Raw genomic sequence first — 21,667 nt, 5'->3', positions numbered from 1 at the left:
GTAGAGGGAGGATTGAGTGGGGGAGCAAGGGAAGGATGGGAATGGATGGGAAGGGTAAATACAGGAGGAGGCTACAATGCTTGATAAGAAATGTATTCATTATCTTGCCCATGTAATTGTAACCCCTCTGTACAGTATTTTCACAATAAAAAATTTAAAAAGGCAAATGTAACAATATATGTAATTCATTGAACTGAAAGTTAGTTTGACATCAGTGCGTTAAATTCTCACCTTAGAATGGCCTTTACATAGCATAATCTTTACAAAACATTTGAAATTGGGTAACATTGTCATTTTATCCCAAAGAAATAAAATACTATAAGGACCTAGGAAAAAAAAGGAATCTTAAACTTTTTCTGTATGGAATGCTATCTGAAATAACACATTTATTAACGAACCTATATATTATAAAACAATGTATAATTCAAAGTATTATATCTAGGAGAGAATTAAATAGATTATGGACATTATACAAACAAAATACAGAGTATTTTAAAATATACTTTTTTCATACAAGCACCAGAAATATTTTTAGTTTCTGTACTACTAATTTCAACAGATAAGTTAAAGTATTTCTGATTTAAAAATCACAAACCCTGCAGAAATCATTATAGATGTATACAAACAACTCTTGAATACATTTTGACATCAAAGTCAGGCAATTCACTTGAAGAATACTATGGAATCCATGAATTTTTAAAGTAAGATATTGCTCTTGCTTTGTATTGTCAAAATATTTTGTACAGACACAAAGATGGATTGGCATTTTTGAAATTTAAGAATCTTAACCAAACCATTATGAGTTAAGAGAACAATTTTTACAGCCTTCCACAATTTAAAAGAGGTAGTGATACATATTTATCCTTTTGGCAATATTAAATGCAGTTTCTTCCAAGTTGTTCTTCAGACCTGGTTTGATATAATGCTTCAATAGAAGGCGATCCAGCATATCTTTGCTATTTCTATTCCAAGCAGCAAGATGCAAGGGAGTCAAGAGGACATTAGTTTGGGCATTGGTATCTGACTCAATGTGAACTAAGAAAGCAGCCACTCTGGTATTATTCAACATATAAGCACTGTGCAGGGGTGTCTAGCCATTCACAGTAATTGCATGAATATCTGCCTTGAGCCAGCAACTCATGGACAATGTCTAAGTGCCCACTGGAGGCTTCCCGATGAAGAGAAGTATACTCATCATCATCCCTAGTATTCACATGAGTGGCCTTTTAGGAAAGCAGTGTCTGCACTGTAGTAAGCCAATTATTTTCAGCAGCCCAAACAAAAATTTGCTTTAATACTTCTCCATTTTTTTTTGCAAATGATACCATTCCTCACTTTTTCATCTTGTTCCTTGTCTTCATCAGAATTGCCTAACCAGAGACAGTGAATACCAGTGGGAATGGGGTGCACATGTATTCCCTAATAGTTCACGTTGGTTGAACTGGTCAGAAAAATCCAGTGAATTTTCTACATCTGTTATTTCACCATGATTTTCTTTATCTTTTTCCAATTTTACTATTGGAAATTATTCTAACTGGAGAGTAGGGAATTGATAGAGAGCAGAGGAAAGGTTTTCCTCCATATTCAAAGGTACAGACTGAAAATGGGACCAGTGGTGTCTTCATGTGCAGCTTATTATAGGAATGAGAAAATATGAAATAATGCCTTCTATGTAAATGATTTGGGAAATGGCAGAGCAGAAAGTGAAATGATGCAACCAAAAATATAAAAGCAAAATTAATTAGGATAATTATGGAGCTGTCACATTATCTATGAGAACCATGAAAGGGAGAGAGGAAGAGAGAGACAGATGTGCAATGACCTAGCTAGCCACAAAATCCATGCCTCTGATCAATTTATAGAGCAAACAATTTTATTTTTTAAAAGAGATGGAAATGGAATTTATGTATTTACTTGAAATTAGTAAATACATTTTTATTAGCCTACATAAAAGAGACATAGTTTTGACCAAATTACAGATAAAAATCTAAATCCTTGATAATTCTAGTAACAGATCTGACTGAAATCAGTTGAATCACACTTTTCCTGAAGAGTGAAGGAATAGGTCCAGGCTAGGAAAGCAGCTAGAGAAGGCAGGCCGATTGCATCTGTGACAAAACTTTTTGGAAAATGGTATCAAGGATTAATTACTGGTGATCCACTTGCACTGGAAGTGTGAATCTGAACTATTGCTTGCTGATTCTGAACTATTGCTTTAATAATTATAAGTTCCAAGAAGAAAAGGTGAGATTTAATTGATAGCAAAGGATTAGTAATACACTTTGACTTCTCATTAAGCACCTTCAATCATCAAAATCACATCAAGACAATAGACATGCCTACTTTTTTAGATGAAAACAAGTATCTTTAAAAACAAGGTAATTAAGTATTCCTACAAAGGACTTCTATTTTACTACTGCATTATATAGTTTTTTCTAATGTTGGGTAACAAATAATGGATCTATTAGAAAGCACTTAAAGCTCATATGTTCAATAGTGAGTTCTCCTATATTATACCATGGTATTTTTGTTTATGGTTTTAAGAAGAAATTTACTAGCTTAAATTTCTGACAAGACAATATCATCACTGTACAACTTGCTTCTATACTCTAGGTTTTAAATTACTATCTAATATGTGTATTAGATAGCTATAGAGGAAAAACTAGAAGCCACACTTGTGGCTCATGTGTTTATCCTAGCTAATCAGAAAGATGAAATCTGAGGATTGTGGTTTGAAACCAAACCAAGCAAAAAAAAGTCCATTAAATTCTGATTTGAAAGTAACCCGCAAGAGCTAGAAATGGAGCTGTGGGACAAGCAGTAAAATTCTAGGCTTGAGAAAACTACAACAAAAAAACGACAAATTCTGGGACAGAGCCGGGCCATGAGTTCAAGCCTAGTATTAGCACCAAACAAATGAATTAATTAATTAATTAAAATAAATTAAATGGTCACATGTGGCGAGGCAAGTAAAATGTAACACCCATGGTGACTGGATTGTGTATTATTTTGTAATAAGGCAAATTAACGTTTGTCCTAATCACTAAAATTTTATTTGTACTTTTTTGTACTAAACCCTGAATTTAGCATGGAAGTATATGTGTGTACATGTGCACACATGTGTGTATGTGTATATGTGTGTGTGTGCTGTTGCAATGTTGCTTGCCAATGTGGACAAGGTGAGGCTCAAAAGAGCTAACTGTGTTGCAATGTTTTTATTTATCAGTGTTCTGTCATGTCATTTCTGTGGAGCCACCCTTCTGTACATTTTATTTGTCAAATAATAACATCATCATAATAAAAACATATACAACATTAAGTTAGATAAAAGAGACCACTTTCAGCTCTTATTATATGTTAGGTAAGAAGATACAGATATAATTAGGTAGTAAGTTATTGCTGTAAGATGACTGTCAGTACAAAATATGTATTTGACCTCTTAAATTGATTATACTTTTAAGATATACTCATGGAGTGAGTTTGACTGACTTGACCAAACAGGTATTACTCTCTGGTTATTCCTGTGAAACACAAGGTGAATAAACTCTTTCCAGATTTCTGTTGAAAATAACTTTCTTTGTAACATCATATCTATTCTCACTAAGATAATCAACCCTGTATTTATTAGGTTTGAATATCCCATCATATTGACTGAAAACCAGTATTGTGGATAAGCTTGCTAGATATACCTTTCAAAACAAACAAACAAAAAACATGTGTCACCTCCAGATTGTGCATGCATTTGAAGTTGTTTTGTACATGCAATGGGATCTTCACTAATGGCTCTTTTGTGGAAGTAACTATCACAACTTTAACAAATAAGGCTTTTCGAATATCTTTTCCAATATAAATAACAACCCCGAGAGCGTCTTGCAATTTCTGAAAAGCCTTTGAATATATTTAGTATTATTTCAGTTCATTGACTATAGAGCTATAGACATTTCTGAAATAAATATTAAGATCTGAAGATGTAAGTGGGTATATAGGCTTTTTATGCAATAGAATATTATGAAATATTATGAAATAGAATAAAAGGATATAAGTGAATTTGGTAAGCTAATTATTAGTATAACTTTGTTTTCTAGTAACAGTTTTTTTTTCTTTTTTTGGGTCCGGTCGTGGGGCCTTGAACTCTGGGCCTGGGCACTGTGCCTCAGCTCTTCAGCTCAAGGCTAGTGCTCTACCGCTTGAGCCACAGCGCCACTTCCGGCTTTTTCCTTTTTGTTTATGTGGTGCTGAGGAATCGAACCCAGGGCCTCATGCATGCAAGGCAAGCACTCTACCACTGAGCCACCTTCCCAGCCCCAGTAACAGTTTTTTGAATGTAGATGATGCAGTTAAATTATTTCCTTTGTGGCTCTGTACTTCAGTTAGTTTTTTAATCTTGATAATTGTAAGAGTGAATTTGTAGAAAAATAAAGGTATTTGAAAATGATGGATTAATCTTGTGTTTTCTGTCCTACTCCCAAGAAAATGAGTTATTTTCAAGTGTTAATATTTTATCATTGAATCTTCAATATCACAAGAAATTTTGAAAAACATGCAGTAGTATTGATATCTTTTTAAACCAATTGTATTCACAAGTTGGAGAGTCTTTAATTCATGCTTAGGTCTTGGTGTCCATGATTTTTAACCTCTCATTCCTAACATTAATGATAGGTAAGACTGCATTTTTGGGTATATGAAGGTAAATATTTATCTGGGGTCAAAGGTGATTTTTATATCAGTCTTGCTTTAATAACATTTTAAAGTAATACATTTCTCTCAAAATGTTGGGTATAAAAAGCAATCAAAATACCTCTAATGGTAAACAACTTATGTGAGCTACAATGTGGAAATGATTGGTCTATAAGACCTGCAATCTGTTTCCATCAGGAATTGGGGAGATTATTCTTTCAGTATGACTGCGATGCAGTGTTGTCATGGGATAGAATATAATTTCTACAATTTTGAGCTAGAAATCAAGAATGTTATAGTTTAGCAGTTCCTTTCACCAGGGAGGTATAAATTGATTATGAACTTGGAGTTTTCATATTGCAGTTACCTATTTCCTTTTTTTTTTTTTTTTTGGTTGGTCTTGGCACTTGAACTCTGGGCTTGAGTACTGTCCCTGCACTCTTCCGCTCAAGTCAAGCACTGTACCGCTTGAGCTACAGTGCCACTTCCGGTTTATTAGCGGTTTATTATAGATAAGAATCTCTCGGACTTTCCTGACTGGGCTGGCTTTGAACCGTGTTCCTCAGATCTCAGCCTCCTGAGTAGCTACGATTACAGGTATAGCCACCGACATTCCGCTTAGTTTCCTATTTTCTAACAAAGATAAAGTGAAATATTATTAGAGTGTGGACAATAATTCTGGGAAATTTTCCTAGAATTAGTGGACTAAGTGCTGGTATTTTAGTCACAAAATAGAATGAAGTTATTTGATACGGTGGGAATGGGCCGCAGGCTAAGATTTACCATTTGTGAAATGTTGTACTAGTAATTCCAACTCTGAAGACTTCAATATCATCTGAGAATTAGAAATAGAAGTAGTTCTACTTTATGGGATTATTGTGAGGATTAAATTAGATACCATAGGTAATGTACTTGGAAAAACAATCAGCATTTGATCCTTTCTACCTGTTATTTTATCATGTGATGAATTCTAACATTTTTACTGTGATTTTTATATTGTTTCTCTTTAGGATATGCAATGTGATGTATTGACATTCATTTTGTTGGTCACTTTTCTGTCATTTTGAGGAAAATAACTGCAAAGAAAATTTTTGAGAAGGAAACTATTATTTTGACTCATGATTTAAGAGAACACAGTTTAAGGTTCAGATGTCTCCACTGTTTTTTTTTTTTTTTGGGGGTGGGGGTCCAGTCGTGGGGCCTGAACACTGGGCCTGGGTGATGTCCCTCAGCTGTTCAGCTCAAGGCTAGCTCTTTACCACTTGAAACACAGTGCCACTTCCGGCTTTTTATTTTTGCTTATGTGGTGCTGAGGAATCGAACCCAGGGCCTCAGGCCTGCAAGGCAAGTTCTCTACCATTGAGCCACATTCCCAGCCCCGTCTCCATTGTTTTTAATTATATTTTTATTAAATAGTTGTATGAAGGAATTTCCATTCAACAAATCAGTTTATAAGTACAATGGATCTTTACGTAACTTTGCAATACCCTTCCAAACCTCACCCCACTTTCATTTCTTCTAGTTTCTGCATTGAATATTATACCTTCCCTCTCTTCATCCATAACTCTCTTTATTCCTTCCCTTTGACTTCCGCTCATATCTTCCAAATGATAGTTTCTTGGTATTCATTTTGTTGGAATAAAAGTTCAATTTTATAAGAAATTACACTTTTAAATACTTGTCTGCAAAGAGCATGCTTTGGTTAATACTGTTGTGTAAACTTGCATAAAGTCCTATGTTCCAAATACACGACAGAACATGGGTCTTTTGTATGTCTGGCTCTGACTTAGTTTACTTAACATATTTTTTGCAAATTATGTAACAGTCTTCATAATGGATGGGTGCAATCCAATTGTGTATATGTGCCCCACTTTCTCCAACCATCCCTCCACCATAAGACATCTGGTCTGTTTTCATAACTTGGCTACGGTAAATAGTGCAGCAGTGAACATGGTTGTGGAAGTGATTTTGCTGTATCTTTTGGAAGAATTCGTCACTATCTTTCTGGGAGCAATCCTCTAGACAATTTTCCAGAATAAGCACATCCCTCCTTTCATCTCCATCACAACGTTTTGCAAGGCCTCAAAAACACACTTCCCCCTACAGGTCTCAATAAGCTAAAACCACACTGGGCCCATATTCTTTCAATACATTTTTTTTCATGATTATACACATAATTTACTGAGAGCCTTCTATGTACTTTTCTAATGTGGGAATGAGGGACATGACAATAGAGTAAAAGTAAGAAAATTTCAATTTAATTAGCTATTATAATATTTAAAAACATTTTCAGCTCTAACTCATAGCCTCACTTACTATTATTTTAATCTTTATTTGAGTACTTCATCAATCCCCTAAATTATAACAGGTGCGTTAAATACAAAAGCAAAAATTGTGGTTTGATTTTGACACTCATGTGTGAGGATGCACAATATGGGCAAATAGATAGATTGGAATTAATACCCATTATCCATTATGTTAAATTAAGATGGTTTTCCCAAACTGATTCTCGCAATTCATATTCCATTAAACAACAAGAAACTTGTGACAATTCCCTTTGTTTTGCTCCTTAATAACTTTTGTTTCCATTTTATTTTACAACGAAGGTTGATATTTCATAAATCTACTGTAGATACAAAGATACGATAAAATATTTCTGTCTGTATGCATTGGTATATATATACACACATCTATTACACAGGTTGTAATGATAATTTATAACTTCTGTAACTACATGATTTACTAAACTATTTAAAAAATAGACAGCTTATGCCTGGAGTCCTGGTTACTCAGGAGGATGAGATCTGACGATCATGGTTTGAAGCCATTTTGGCAAGAAAGTCCATGAGCCTCTTATCTCCAAACAACAAACAGAAAATCAGAATTGGAACTGTGGCTCAAAGTAATAGAGTGGTAGCCTTGAGAGAAAAAGCTCAGGGACATCACACAGGCTCTTAGTTCAAGAACTACAATCTAGCCAAAAATCTAATTTACACCTGTGTAAGTAGAATATTTCCATCACCCAAATGCATATCCATACTCATTTGCAAGATAACTCTGTTATGTCTGGAGTACCACACAACATTATAGCTTAAGTAGAAGGGATCACAACATGGGTTCACTCTATCTCTCTCATGGTTTTTTTTCTCCACTGAAATACTCAAATCTTACAATCATTCCAATTATTTAAAGTTATAGCTTTTTTCTTCATTACCCATAATAGAGTTTGCATTGAGTGTCTTGTGTCTCCTAAATGGGTGTTCTTAACACTTTGTCATGCCCCAGCCCTAAATTACCCTGATTATTTTTCAGATAGAATCTGGCTTCCTCCTTGTGTATGATCTTGGGCTCATTCCACTTTATGTTATTCTTCCTAGAATTTAGAATAACAGGTGCATGGCATGGCTTTGTGTACAGATCTTTCTGTCCAGTCTGGGCTTTAACCACTGTCCTCACAACAGTAAACTCCCATGTAGTCAGGATTCTCAAAGCTTATCATAGCTGATTTTTAAAAAAATCATTGCATTTCCTACAGGTTTTTAAGTACTGAATTAATTTGTGTTTTCTTGGGTTGTTTTGTTTCATTTGAATGTATATGTTGAGTTGTTCCAAACTTTCCTTTTGTTTCTTTCACTCACGTTCTTACCTAAGTGCTGAAAAACTAATTCTTCTTTCTCAAAATAGTCAAGGTGAACATTATTTATTCCAAAGCAATTTCAGTAATATTTAAATACCTTCATATATATGAATGTTATACGAATGCTAAGTGCTGAGAATGGTCTTTTTATTTTCATAGCAGTCTTTGGCATACACAGACAGATCATGAAATATATGAAGATAATAAAACTACACATGCTTGCCAGGAGGAGAAAATCCTATTATTAATTGTTTGACAAAGGCTTCCCTTCTCGTGAAAGAAATGCACTGTTTGATGCAGAATTTCACAAAATCATATAGCTAGGAAGAACGTAAACAATCATCTAATACTACAGAGTTGAGGGAGATGAATTGCCCTCCTGAATAATTTACTTTTGGGTCATATAAAATCAGGCTTGCAAAAAGAGAATAGACTTTAGAGAAACATGATCAGTTGTATGTAAATAGCTGCTTAGCTGATTTTGTTAATTTGTGAACCAATACATGGCAATAGGGTACAACAAGGTAAAAAAAATTAAAGAAGGTAGCATTGAAATACTCATTGGTGTGTTTGTGTGTTCACGCGCACGTGTGTATGCACACGCACATTTGCAGGAGCTCATGCATGTATTCATCATTCCTGAAGCTTGATATTGCCTGGGCACTATCCCTAAGCTTCTGTGCCCAAGGATAGTGGTCTACCACTCGAGCCACTGCTCCACTTCTGATTTTTTGGAAATAATCACATGTATTTTCATGATTGGACTGGCTTTGAACAGTGGTCTTCAGATCTCAGCTTCCTGAGTAGCTAGCTAAGCTGATTCAGCCTCTGAGTAGCTAGTTAAAGTTCTGACTGTCCTTTATGCTTCACTGCTCTTTTATTCTTTTCCTGAGGTAATCACAAGCCTAACTCATGTATATGTCGAGTTTTTTAAAAATACTGCTACTGCTTGGCACCAGGGGCTCCCATCTTTACTCTTAACTACTTAGGAGGCTTGAGAACAGAACCCAAGCCAAAAGTTTAGTGGACTTCCTTCTCACTCTATAGCTGCGTGCACTGGATCATTTCACGATCCTGCACTATCTAGAGGCAAAGATTGGAAGGACTGCAGAATCCAGGCCAGCAAAGGTAGGCAGCTAGACAAGCTGGTGTGCAACTCTGATGCTATTGATGATGGGAAGGCTAAACAGAAAGATCAGGTGCATGTTCTTGTGGAAAGGGAACCCCTATCCTATAATTAACCACTGATATGACGCCAGCTAGCAAGAACAATACTCCAAGTTGAAATCCCCACAGTTACCCAAACCAAAATAGGTAAATACATTAACATCCCACAACTTAGTACAATCTGTTCTTTGTTTTAATATCATCTTTATCTGATTATCATATGTGACAGAATAGTTTCTTCATTATCTTAAGATATATTTTAAAAGACCTAGAAAATTCTTTCTCACTTATTAAGTGCAAACGAATGGCAATTCATCTCATTTGTTACATATTTGACTACCACTATAAATTCATCTTATGATTTTTATTAATAGTAATATATTCTGATTTATTACTTTACTTGTAACATTTATAAACTTTTTGCTTCTCTGCTGAAGTTTAAGTATTTAAATAGTATCATCAAAGTATATTCCTTGGGTTCCTAGGACAGTTTTTTACAAAGTTTTTAACCAGTGGCTTCTAAGAATTCTTAATTGGTATATTATTTAGTTCATTTTTAATTTCAATTTAATTTTATTGTAAAGGTAATGTACAAAGTGGTTACAGTAACATAAGTAAGGTAATGAGTACATTTTTTAATGGAAGGAACATTGTTATCCTCTCCATCGATTTTCTTGTACACTCAAAAAAAGAAATACTGATACTTTAGCTGGTGCTATTGATCAATGGGTACTTTTGCTTTCTTTGTTCATGCTTTTTTTATTATAAAATTGATATACAGAGGGTTTACAGTTTCTTCAGTCAATTAAAGAATGCAATTCATTTCATTTTCTAAATTTCAAATTTTGAACTTAATTATTTTCTTTTGTTTCTTTAGAGTAATTCTTTTTTCAGAGTCAAAGGATTAGTTAATTTAATTTTGCATGAGTTTTACAATGTAAATTATTTAGACACATATATTTTGCTTTTAAAATATTTAACATGAATATTTAAAAATTATTTTCTTAATTTTTATATGGTTGGTGAATTTAAATGATTTTAATTTCTTATAGTTCTAAACATATTTGTCCTTACTGTGTTTCCAAGAAGCACATACTTTATTAAGAAGGCTTCATTACCTGGTCACTTTTTGGAAATATTTGTACTTGAATTAAAAAAATGTTTGAGCAGGGAATGGTGATTTGTGGCTTCCATTTTCTAGCTATGGTGGGAAATATAAGCAGGGTTTGTGATTCGGGAGAGGCTTTGAAATGATGAGACCTTTATTATAAAAGTATCCAGAGTGAAATGATTAGAAATATAGCCATCTCTAGCGAGATATAGAGCATCTGGTTATCATATTCTAAATCTTGAGTTAAAATACCAGTAACAGCAATCTTTTGTCAAAATAAAAGTATACATGTTTCAAAATGTTTATTATTTAAAACTTGTTTGCAAAGGTTCTCGTGTCTTCTATTTCTTAATTTTCAATTTAGTTGATCTATAAGAATCCAAGTATATTGTGAGTATTTCATTTCTAGTAAACTTTTAAATAGTATGAGCAATAATATGATTTCATATTAACATATTTTTACTATTTGTAATAATTACCTCTGTTTAATATGGTAATATCAATATTCCAAATGTGTGTATGTTGTGTGTGTGTGTGTGTTAATGTGGTTTTTTTGTGTGTGTGCTTTGGGTGTACGTTGTAATGTTTGGGCGATCACACCATTGCTTCACACATGCTATGCCAATGTTTTACCATTGGGCTATAGTATTTTAAATTATGACTTTTAAATTTTCATTTCCTATTACTTCAAAATCATATATGATAAAATATGATCCATCTTCTATCCACGTTAGCAATTTTTATTGTTATTTTATTGTTATTTACAATATTTCTACTGCCTTTCCACTTCCAAACTCTTGTGTTTGTTATTGATAAAGGTTTATTTTGCTTCTTTTCTCTCTTCATTCTTTTTCCCTTTAGAGTTTACCTATCCTTTCTTTTATTTCTTTGGAAATTAATTATCATCTTCCTATTACAATTTCTTTACATTGTAACAGGTTTATACAATGCTTTATTTTCTATTTTATTATCGATTTTTCCCATGTTCTCTGATTCTCAGTCAAAACTATTAGGTGGATTAAAACGAAACTTGATTCAGGACACCTTATATTCCTCTTTCTCTTCTCTGAAGTCTTTCTGTTTTTTGAAACACAGTACCAATGACATACAGCTCCTATGTGGTCCATCATTCTATTCCCTCTCACTCTCTTCTGCTGTGCAACGTTATCTAAATCTTAACTCATTCCTAAATTAATTTTAGAAAACAAATATAGTCTTAGAGCAAACTAGCCTTGGAATAGATTTCTTAATTGTTTTGAAAGTACAAAAGAATTGATAATCCTTTGCATTGGAAATCATTTTAAAATGTTTATCACTTATTATAATTCATATACCAAGCAAGAATAATTTTATATAATCATTACAAATATCATTTTATTACTACTGTAAACTAGAATTAAAGTCCAATCCCAATCTATTACCCAAATCTCATTATTCTTAATTCCTAATCATCACCTAAATATCTTAAACAATCTAAATAGTCTTGTCTTTAACATAGATGTAAATATTCTATACTTTTACTTAACATTTTCCAGGGGCATGTATTCATGTTTCTAAGAAATGTTCACAGCAGTTAAAATTTGCTTTTGTGAAATTAATGTGATACATTTTGTTGTTGTTGTTGTTTGCAAGACTTTGGCATTGTCCCCAATGTTTTTATGCTCAAGGACAGCACTCCAAAACTGGAAGCACAGAGCTAATTCCTGTTTTTAGTGATTAATTGGAGATAAGACTCTAACAAATACTTTTCTGTCTAGGCTAGTTTCGAACACAATTCTACGATCTCAGAACCCAGAATAGCTCGAAGTATAAGCGTGTCACTGGCACTTGGTTTGATGTATTTTTTAAATTTTAATTATGTTTTAAGATGTATTTTTCACTATAATGTACATCATTCTACACAGAAATTTAAATATATGTACATATTTCTGATGACAAATAATCTCTAAAAATCTATATCTTTCTGCACATAATGTATATATAGATATATATGTATATGTATTTCTGAAGACAGACTCCCTCTAAAATTTTTATGCTACTATTTTGACCTTTTTCATTTCAAAGGTATACAGTCTTTATCTAAAAGTTCCTGAGAATAAAATAACTAATACTTGATTTGAAAGTAGAGTTTATTACTTTAAAGGAAATTTTAGATATACACATGATTTTGTAGTAACATTTAGAGTATATCACTTGAAAAAAGTTCTATTCAAACTCTTAAATATTTGTGTGTAGTGACAGAGAGAGAGGAAGTTAATTCATACTGGTTAGGAATTTGTAATGCTTCAAAAATCTATTCCATAATTTGTTAAAAGCACATAGTCAAGCTACCTGATATGGTTTAGTTTTTTTTTTTAGTTTCTTTATTTGTTCAAAATTTTAATATGGATGTATGCACAGTGGTAACATTAAAATTATTAATCAAAAGACAAATAATAGCAACGTCATAGACACATACCAGACTTTCAATAATTAGCACTTATGATGCTAATAATAACTTTGGTGAGGATGATGACCACAGTGTAGCCTGATGATGACTTATTTTTATTTCTGCATGAAAAAAATTGTGATTTTAAACCAACAAACTGAATTTGACTCTTTTCTTATTTGTAAGGTAAGATGGAAAATGTAAGGACTCTTCACTTTTCTTTTTTCTTGCTCTAGAATTCAACAAATTCATTCTTCAATATTTCTGGTAGATTATATCCATTTACAGATGAGAAATGTAATGCCAACAGACAATGTAGTGAGTAATTAATGATACTAGAATTTGTGTCTGAGATATTCACTCTGTGTGCTGACATGGAGCAGTAATTTGGTGATGGAGAGGAACAATATGAAAGTCTATGGGGAAAAAGCATACTATGTAAGCAGTTGTTTTAGGACAAAGTGACCAATGATGAGTTTTTGAAACAGGCCAGTTTCAGTTGCATAAAATGGAGTACATAGAAATTATATTAGTGACAGAAACAGAAAATCTTGATCATTCATCTTATCTAACAGACGGAAGTAGAAGGGTAAGAAGAAATCTAAAGTGCTTCCACGTCTCTGGCTGGCAACCATGTTAGTAATATTCTTGGTGATAAGGACTACAGGTGGAAATGATGGATTTAGAGGAAAAAACTCTCTGATAGTTCTAAAATTTATGGTAAACAGATGCATAGATAAGTCTTTTTAGACATCATTAAAATATCCACGACCTAAAACAGATTTAGAGAGGTAAACGAGGGAACAAATTGTCAGGAAGATACTGAAGGAAATATGCTATTTGGATTTGAAAACTAAAAGGACATAGACAAGTTCAATAAGAACAGTGTTTTGGTGAAAGTCATATTAATAAAATTTTGAGATATGAATGTGAAGCCATAAAATTCTGGATCCATGAATTCAACAGATCCTGTTGATTTAAAATATTGAGAACAAATTCTTTTATCCTGACCTTAGAAGAATTATACAGATATAACTGTCATGATCTTTACTTAGAGGAATTCTGTGAATATTTTTGAAGAGTTTGTTTAGCCAGGTGATTATAGATTGATCTACAGCACAGATAAGACTAATTTGTCTACAGTTTCAATGAGTGACCCATGTATCCATTCAGTTTGGGATTTTATTGAAATATCTTTAGATATGTTAGGATATTTTATCAGCCTATTCATTATAAATGTAAGACAAGTAACACTGATGTTACTGATGTTACTGAACAGTCCTCGAATTGATTCTTCGTTAGAATAGAAAATGCCTGATTGACACATCATAACTGACATATATTCTATTTAAATCTAGTTCTTGTTAGGGATATCTCCATGCTGAAATAACCCTGTCAATCAACATGCCACAAATTCTTATATGTAGGAAGTACTCTTATAAACTTTAAATGTTCATTGAATGGGAGAGTTCAGACATTACCCTTACCACTAGGATTAAATGCCTAAAAAGATAAGACATTTTTCTTTAATGCTTTTCTTTCATTTTCTCATCCATATTTGCAATAGGGAAGGATTCTGATGTAACAATAATAAAATGGTGACTTGTATTAACACAGTATCTAAGATCCAGTGTTAATTCGGATACTTACTAATAAGCTCCAGGTTTTGTGGATATTTATATTTCTCCTGGGTAAACTAATGAGCTCCAAGAAAATGTCCCTAAGGAGCCTTTCAATTCTAATATCACAGTTTGTCTCAAAATGCTTTAAATTCTATGCCCTCTAATGTGAGCATAGGGTTATAATGTGGAACTATTCTCCTCAGAGAGTGAGTACTACCCTATTGCTTAACATGTACAAAGTACCTTCATACATAGACTGGGCATGTGCAAACAAGAAGTGGTAGTTGAACAATGTTCTTAGCAGTTTTTACAGATGAAATGGAAATAGAGCAACCACGAACTCAAAAGGAATGTGCAAAAAAAGACAAAGGCCCAAAGTAGAATGTGACAAGGAATTGTTGAAGTATAATTTCAAATAATCTGCTCATGTGTGAGGGTGTGTTCAAAGCACAACTTCAGAAAATGTAGTTGGATATCTTGGGAAAAAAACCTACTTTAAACTATTCTGGGATAATTGTACAATTAGAAGCCCCTTAGTCTACCTCTAATCAGCCACATCATCATCAACTTAGGCACTATTTTCCAAGTGCAAAGTGAGAAAAAGAGGGCTCATCACAGTTAGTGTTCAGGTTGAAATAATGGCAATCACATACCTTTGCTTATGTCTTCATTTATTTAGGAGCATTAAAGTAGGAAAAAGCCAAGTAAACATTTTGCATGTACCTAAATTAAGTGTGACGTATTATATTGATCTCTTTTTAACTTGGAAGTAATAGATTATGTCTTTTATACTCTAATTTGGGACAATGATCTGCTGTCAGTTATTTTCTTCTCTTCCCCTTCTTTTGCCCTTCCACTTACATAATTATTATTTAAAGAGACATACCTGAGCTTGCATTTCTAAATTCTTCAAAATTATCTCAACTACTTCATACGTCTGGCAACCTCCTATGTCTTTCTCAAGGGAATATTTTATCACTACCATTTTTATTCTATATGATATTGGATATCTTCCTGCCTAATTCAGTGCAAGATATAGATAGACTCATTCAGATATCTCAACACCTGCCACCATAAAATCCTGACTTAGAAATCATGATGTTAGAATGTCTGGGGAAGTGGCATCTGTCATTTTTGAATGACCCTAAGTGATACTTACATGCAATCATGTTTTAAACCAATATGCCACTCAGTTGATGAACGAATTGACAAAATGTGGTACACACACACACACACACACACACACACACACACACACACACACACACACGCACACACACACGGTGGAATTCTATGCTTCTAAGTCATAAGGAAATGGATAGACTTGGAAATATCCTACTAAGTAAAATAAGCAAGACACAAAGAGACTCCATGGTTTCTCTCATTTGTAATAAGTAGGAAATGTCTAGGATAGTCCTAGCAGATGAGCCGAATGTCTCAATAGTTATGTATATATGACCATATAAGATAATGCTGAGCAAAATAAACTCCTAGATATGGAAACAGAGGTTTTTCTTTGTGGTTGTTGTTTTTGATGTACAATGTGATTTCTTTTTCTTTGTGTTTACCCCTATGGTTTATCCCCTACTATATTTGATTTTGGGATCCTGTGTATTGTATATACATATATCTTAATTTGGCAAGAGAAGAGGAACAACAAAATGGCGAGACAAAGGGCAAAAGACAAACCAGTGCAATAGCAATACTCACAAGACTTGTTGGAAATTTACATTACAACTTGTAAGGGGTATTGGGGTGAAGGAAAAGTATGAGAAAAATGAGGGAGGAGGTAAAAAGTTCGACATGCTATATATTTACTACCTTACAATTACTGCAACCACTTCTATATATCACCTTGACAATAAAATTAAATTAAAAAATAAGCTACATAAAATATAATTTCACTATATTGGTATAGTAAATATTATTCTATGTGGATTTCCTTTTTAAAAAATGAACACTATTTGTCTTCTAATTTGTATTAATTACCCCTTTCTTTATCAGATGGTCATCAACTTGAACGTTATCAAACTATACAAATTTTTCAGAATATACTTGCCATTATTTTGGAAAAAACACATTATTTTAGTATTGTCATACTAAAACAGAAAACAGTTCAATTCTTTGGAAACTCCTAACTTTTAAAACTGACTAATTGTTAAGAGGACAGAATATATGTATTTTTCAACATTCCTGTAACTACTAACTACTCATTTTCAAATTCTGAACATGCCGAACCAGAGACATTCAAAACAGTACCTGTTTGCATTTTATTCTGCAATTGATGCAGTTTCCAGTGTGGGGGGTACATATTTAAAAGACAACAGAAAAAATAGCCACATTCTGGTAGAAGATAAAACTATGAAGTATCTATAATAAATTCCTCAAGTGTAAACATATGTTCATCAGAGTAAGCTATTATTTCTATGACCATCAATCCTAAGTTTTTATGCTGTAAATTCATTCTAGCCCAACAGTTTCCAACTTGTAAGGTGGACCTTAAAATTCCCTAAATTCACATCAGGACTAGCTTATCATTATTGTGAAAAAATGCTACACTTCTGCTAATGTGATGCTCTTCCTATTAGGGAAAGAACACTACACTAAACTTTGCTGCATCATTTTCCCCCCAGTGGTATTCTTGAGATCAAAACACTTGCAAATATTATTTATAGCTATATTTTTATCTATCACAGATATTCAGGAGATCTGAATACCTGAATATGAAGATCTGAAGCTTATGGTTCAAAGCCCACACAGGCTGGAAGGTTCCTTAGATTCTTATCTCCAATAAACTGCTCATGAAAAGCCAGACACAAGTGGCACTGTTGTTCAAGTGGAAGAGCAGTAGCCTTGAGCAAAAACAGGCTCAGGGACAGTACCCAAGCCAAGAATTTAAGCCCGAGGATAAAGCAAACAACAAAACCAAAATAAAAACAAACCCCAAACCTAGCATTTTTCTCATTGTATACAGAGTTATGTAATTAAGGAAATTTCTTCCTGTGTTATATATAGGTAGAAGAAAAAGGATGTCACACAATTACTCTATTCATATCATGGTGCACCAAAGTCTCAAAAAATTCCTCTTTTTCTAAATTTATAAATTAATGTCATAAATTTGTTGGCAACTTTGTCTAGATTATTCACATTATCATGTTACACAAGAACTGTTGCAATTATCTATTAACTAAGTTCTAATTATACCTCACTTGAAAGAATATTTTAGGCAAATAGAATGCAAGAATCATTTGTGAATTTGTGAATTAAATCTTCTATCCTATAGAATATGAAATACAATATGAAATAGAATATGAAATTACAAAAAAATTACAAACAAAAATATTTATTTTAAATCTAAATTCTAATTTAGACAGGTCTACAAATTCCTACATTAGATGAACTTCGCTATTTCCCCAGGCTTAAGCTTTTGTAATCCTTCATCATTTCCTTGGAATCCAACAGAATGATGCTTACTTTTTCAATTTTTTTGGTTGGGAATCTTGAGCTCTTTAGCATCTAGGAATGTTCTGTAATGATGACAGCATTTAAAACACAACTGAGGATTACATATGAGTTGCATTTCAATAGGAAACTTGACTTCTTAAAACATAATGACAAAATTAGCCAAAACTTGCAACTGTGTATTCCTTTCTTGTTTTTTTATTCCTTTCTGGTTTTGTTTTATTGAGACAAAATTATATTACCTAGTCCAGGGAAGGTACCACTATGTAATTCCACTCCCTAATCTCCTGTCTTAGTCTGAGTGCTAGAATTCCAGGCTTGTATCTCATTGTCCTACCATACTTTGTTGGTTTATTTAATCTTGATATAGACTAGCATTTCTGAACTTCTCCTATAATATTTTTCAAAAGACTGATGGCTCAGAATGTTTATGTACTATTTTCGAGGATCTTCTAACATTTGACACAGGATATGAACGTTTTCAGATGCACCTGCAGGGGTCTATGTTTCATTCCTCCATGGATTCAACCCCTTCAATAATAATTACTTGAGTACAGCTCTCTTCACTCTGGGAGAAGCAAGTAAGCAACACACATCTGCCACGATGGCGGAGGAGAAGCTGGAATCTGAACAAGCTATCACATAGAAAGCAGTTTTAGAGTTCCAGTGAACAGTCCTAAGCCAGAGAATCACACCAAGTGTGCCATCACAGGATAGAGAGTTAGACAAGAGAGGGAAAGCCAAGGCAAGAAGACATATCTGAGTGCTTGCCAGCAGCCACCGCGGCGGCGGCGGCAGGGTCGTGGTGGAGACCACAGCCGGGGCCATACCTGAGCACTCACACAGAGAGTCCGGGACGAAGGAGCCAGACGCAGCAGGCAAGCGGGTTCTACTCAACACCAGCAAGAACCGACAAGGAGCGGACATCTTCATCCTGCAGTTTGCAGACCAGAGACGACCCAGGATCCAAGACTCGCTGTGAGTAGAAGCCCGACGCCCTCACTCCTTCTCAGGCAGCAGAGGAGGGAAGGCCACCCCTCGCCCCCCAGCACCAGTGATCTCCATCTTGGATACCGACAAAGCTCGGAGGAGCTGCCAGCTCCAACTCAGGCCTTGGAACAAAACGAGTCATTTAGCAGGTCACAAGAACTTAACGGCGAAGTGACCTGCCAGACTCAGCTCCATCCAGGGAAAAGTCACCCAGCTCAGGTACCAGGGATTGGAGAGGCTTTCCTCACTGGGTAACCAGAGCCAGAGGCTGCCGCTCCCTCTAGCAGCCTCAACAATCAATTGAAAAACAGAAACCCTCAGAATGGCTCCAGGCTGGGCTCTGTGAGTTTTTTCACAAAATAGCCCCAGGGAAAAGCTACTGTTTGTTGAAAGGCCTCAACTCTACGAGAACCTAGCCTCATCACCCCTCTTTTGTGATTCTCAAAGAAGATCACCCTCCCATTAAACTAACCTGGGAGGGGGGGATCTCAAAATCTTGGGTAAAGCAGAGCATTTTTCTGCCTGTTCGAACAAACTGACTTAAGAAACCAATCAAGCCACAGGACCTCAAGCTGACCAGAGACTCCAACAAGAGGCTGGTTACAGACAAAAGGGAGATACAGGATTCTTCCCACTCCTCCCAAAAAAATCAAAAAAAAAAATCAAAGAACTTTTTTTTCTTCTTCTTCTTCATTTTTTTTTCTGTTTTTTTTTGGGACCTTATATATATATAAATTTTTTTTCCTTTTCTAAAAATTTTATTAATCTTTAATTTTTGCCTTTTTTTGAAAAAATAATTGTTTTCCAGTAACTTTTTTTCTTCTTATAATTTTTATTTTAGGAATACGTGAGTGTGGGTTTTCCTTTCTTTTCTTGTCTTCTTTCTCTTTTTCTTTCTTTCTTCACTATCTTTTTGTTTTTTGTCTAGCTCTACTGAACTTCTGATCTTTTTTCTCCCTTTCTTATCCTTTTCAACTTTCCCTCTCTTTTGATCTCCTTTATGTGACTTAACTCTTGTCCTGCACATCCTCAGATAAACCGGTAGTTAAGTAGTAGACCCTATCCCCCATGGTGTACACACTTAATCCACAAATTTATTACTCAATTCAAAACCTCTGAGACTTAAATTCCTTAATAGCAGTACTACCTCCTTATACCTATATAATATTTTAAGCATTTTTTTTTAAGTTTTTCACTTCTTCTCTATGTCCCTTCCCTACTCTTAATATACTCACATTCCTCTCTAAATAGATGGTCTTTCAATCTCCATAACAATATTAATTTTTACGTTTCTATTTTTTTCTGGTCTCTTTTCATTTCCCTTTCCCTTTCTTCTTTTTCTCTCTCTCTCTACTTGCATCCTACCCAACCTATTTCCTGCATTGGGATTAGGACATAGTTAACTCTCCCTGTGCCTCCCCACACCAATCTATTCCTATTTTTTACCCACATCTCTCATTAACCCTAATAATTTCTGGTTTTCCAAATTCTTCTCTGCGGTTTGAAGTCCATTAACATATAGTTGTTTGATATTGAATAGATGTATCTGTTGAACTAGATTGTATCTGTAGACTATTGACTGTACAAATGCAAACTTTGATTGATGGTTGCCTTAAGATAGTGTTCTAGCACAAAACTGGTGCTATTTTCATCTCAAATGGGCAGAGTAAGCCGGAAAAACACAAGAAAAATGGCAAATCTGGATATCTCAATTCCCAATCTTGATAATCAGGGGTCAGAACAGATAATGAATAATCCAGAGGAGAGTTCCCAAATAGCTCTACAAACACTGCTGACAAACATGATAAATGAGAAGTTTGACAACTTACAAAGGACTCTGTATGAGTGTGAAAGGGAGAGAGAGGATGATTCAGAAAAGCTTATACAGGAATATCATAAGGCTGAGGAAGCTACTCAAAAACTGAAACAGGATTTGCATGAACAACTTGAGAATACTCAAAGAGAAAGGGAGGAATGGCATGAGCAGGCTGAGAACACTCAAAGAGAACTGCAGGAATCCCACGAACGGGAGGAAAGAGAAGTAGAGGAATCCCACGAACGGGAGGAAGTTAATCAAAGAGTAATACAGGAATTGAGAGACCAGGTAGAGAATACACAAAGATCACTAAAGGCATTCATGGAATCCATTAACAAAGAGCTGAAGGAAGTCAGGGAGACCACAAAGGGAATGCTGAATGGAACCCAACAGAAGGAATGGGAGTCTAAAGAAACCATAATCAATCAACTAAGTGATTTGAGAACAAACACTGAACACCAAATTAAGGAAGTAAAGAAATTCATACAAGACCTAAAACAGAGCTTCAACAAAGAACTTGAAGCCATCAAAGCTGACCAATTAGAAGGAAAAGAGATAAAAAACAAAGTAGAGAGTCTTGACAGCAGGTTAGACCATGCAGAAGATCGAATCTCAGGGATTGAAGACAGCCTAGATATTATAGAGAAAGAACATACAACCATCCAAGACAAGTCCAAGAAATATGATAGATCTATCCAACACCTGGAAGACACCATCAGAAGGCCTAATCTAATGATAATGGGTGTAGAGGGGCACC

This window comes from Dipodomys spectabilis, unplaced genomic scaffold (genome assembly GCF_019054845.1).
Source record: "Dipodomys spectabilis isolate Male_0828 unplaced genomic scaffold, ASM1905484v1 ptg000404l, whole genome shotgun sequence".
In the NCBI taxonomy this organism is placed as follows: domain Eukaryota; kingdom Metazoa; phylum Chordata; class Mammalia; order Rodentia; family Heteromyidae; genus Dipodomys; species Dipodomys spectabilis.
The sequence above is the reverse complement of the archived record's forward strand: the minus strand, read 5'-3'. Positions refer to the sequence as shown.